The sequence below is a fragment of the Macaca mulatta genome, chromosome 11, assembly GCF_049350105.2.
Source record: "Macaca mulatta isolate MMU2019108-1 chromosome 11, T2T-MMU8v2.0, whole genome shotgun sequence".
NCBI classification, from domain to species: Eukaryota; Metazoa; Chordata; class Mammalia; order Primates; family Cercopithecidae; genus Macaca; species Macaca mulatta.
Window position 1 is genome coordinate 33,246,033 of NC_133416.1, and position 2,584 is coordinate 33,248,616.

A 2,584-nucleotide genomic window follows, 5' to 3' on the forward strand; every position below is an offset into this window, starting at 1 on the left:
AGAAATCTTAAGTGACTCTTGTTCTTCTGATTCATCACTTTCTATGCATTTAACTTCCAGAACAAATTTAGCCCTCAAAATATCTTGGTACATTTTCTACCCACCCCTTACCCTTTAAATACTCCATCGTTTAAATGCCACGTCACCATTTCTGCACACCTGTTACCCAGCACACCCGCTTCCTTTTCCTCTTGAAGCAACAAGCCCAGCCACACCCACGCTTCGCTTCCTCCAGAGAAGACAAAAGGCACTGGAGACTCTGCCTTGCTGGATCTGCTCCAGCCATGTCCTAAAGGAAAAATGGCTGAGCATCTCAGGCAGGGGCAGGGAAAGCAGGGCAGGGGAGCAGGAGAGAGGGGCAGTTAGCAGTCAGTGAATAGGTGCAGGGTGGCTAGAGTTAAGGTTGGCAATTAAAATAATTTCCACCTACACACATGGCAGCCTTGAAGGCACAGGATGGGGGAAGATTGCCGCAGGATGCCAACTGCAGCATCCATTTTAAGACTTTCTGTTCACTGGCATCAGCAGCCATCAGGTGGACCAGCCCGGAGTCCTAGCCCATTCTATCACTCATATGGACCATTATCTGCTCAAGGAATGAGTAGAACCAAGGCTGGCCCTGTCCTGCCAGAAGCATTGTCCTTAGCCACTCTCAGTTCACGGTCACCTTTTAAAAAAAGAAAAAGCAGGAGCAGTGTGAAGAAGAAGAGGCGAGAACGACCCCCGGACCGACCAAAGCCCGCGCGCGCTGCATCCCGCGTCCAGCACCTATGTCCCGCCGCCGTCGCCACCATGCCCAAGAGAAAGGCTGAAGGGGATGCTAAAGGAGATAAAGCCAAGGTGAAGGACGAACCACAGAGAAGATCCGCGAGGTTGTCTACTAAACCTGCTCCTCCAAAGCCAGAGCCCAAGCCTAAAAAGGCCCCTGCAAAGAAGGGAGAGAAGGTACCCAAAGGGAAAAAGGGAAAAGCTGATGCTGGCAAGGAGGGGAATAACCCTGCAGAAAACGGAGATGCCAAAACAGACCAGGCACAGAAAGCTGAAGGTGCTGGAGATGCCAAGTGAAGTGTGTACATTTTTGATAACTGTGTACTTCTGGTGACTGTACAGTTTGAAATACTATTTATCAAGTTTTATAAAAATGCAGAATTTTGTTTTACTTTTTTTTTTTAAGCTATGTTGTTAGCACACAGAACACTTCATTGTTGTTTTTGGGGAAGGGGCGTATGTCACTAATAGAATGTCTCCAAAGCTGGATTGATGTGGGGAAAACACCTTTCCCTTCTAGTTTTGGGAGACTTCCTCTTGGCTCCCAGGAGGAGGGAGTCCCTGACTTTGACACACATGGCCACCTTGGCACAAAAGCCTTGTGGTATGGAAAAACAAATTTGTTTTTATGTCCTCTTCTCCCTTTCCATCTTTCAGCATAGACTTAACTCCCTTAAGCCCAGACATCTGTTGGGACCTGACCCGTAGTCATTGGTTACCAGTGTGTCAGGCAATCTGGACTTTCCAGTGATGCCACTGAGATGGCACCTGTCAAAACAGCATTGGTTCCATTTCTAGATTGTGGATCTTCAGATAAATTCTGCCATTTTCATTTCACTTCCTGAAAGTCAGGGTCGGCTTGTGAAAAGTTGTTAAACAACATGCTAAATGTGAAATGTCAACCCTCACTCTAAACTTTCCCTGTTCAGAGCATCAGATGAAGACTTCATTGGGTTTTAGAGTGGCTTTCTGATGTTTGGTAGTCCATTGAAGAAGGGAGTTTGAAAGTTGTTGTATACTGTTAACGATTGTCTGCCCATGTCCTGCCTGAAATACCATCATTGTTTATGGAAAGTGTCTTTAATAAAGCTGGATACAGTTTGGCTTGGGAAAAAAAAAAAAAGCAAAAATTGCCTCTGAAATACCAGCAATTCCCTTAAATGCAGGGCTTACAATAAGCTGCGAAGGTTGCTTAAGAAAGGGCTGAAGAGCCTTTCAAAGTATTTGCACTTGAGAAATGGAAAACTCAGAAATGTTTGCCTCCTTGGGCAGCCTTGGCTGTGGGCTCTTCTGCAGCTGACTGGGGCTAGATGAGAACTTCTTTCAGAGCAACAGGTGCCACCGTCGTGAAAGCTAATAAGAATGATAGAAAGTATTTATTGAGCACTTACTATGTACCAGGAACTGTTCTAAGCATCCACATGTATTAACTCATTTACTCCTCATAACAACTGCATGAAGTAGCAACCATTATTTGCCTGCATTTTACAGATGGGGAAATCCAAGTACAAAGAGGCTAATTAACCGGCCCCAAGTTCCCCAGCTGGCAAGCAACAGAGCTGGGATGTGAAACCAGGCAGGTGGCTTCAAATAAGGCCTCTCTGAAGATAAAGTACATCCAAAGTTACACAAGGAAAGCAAGTTGAGTAGGTGAGATTTTTGTCTCTTATTCTTCTCTTCCCAGGTGCCGTTCTAAGTCCCTTCAGTGATGAGAATAATTCTCAAAGCCTCACCAGAGAGATGTGTGAGTGACAATGTGGAACGATTGTGAAGTTTCAGAAACTAGTTCCTAAGAGTGGTTCATATTTTAAGCTGA

At 45.4% G+C, this 2,584-nt stretch overlaps 1 non-coding gene across 1 annotated transcript; it reads left to right on the forward strand.

Annotated features, from left to right (window-relative positions):
• Positions 1–582: 582 nt before the first annotated feature.
• LOC693893 (non-histone chromosomal protein HMG-17) lies at positions 583–1,670 on the forward strand. The gene has a single exon (XR_003720945.2). It is a non-coding gene; the product is annotated as a non-histone chromosomal protein HMG-17 (transcript).
• The last annotated feature ends 914 nt before the right edge of the window (positions 1,671–2,584 follow it).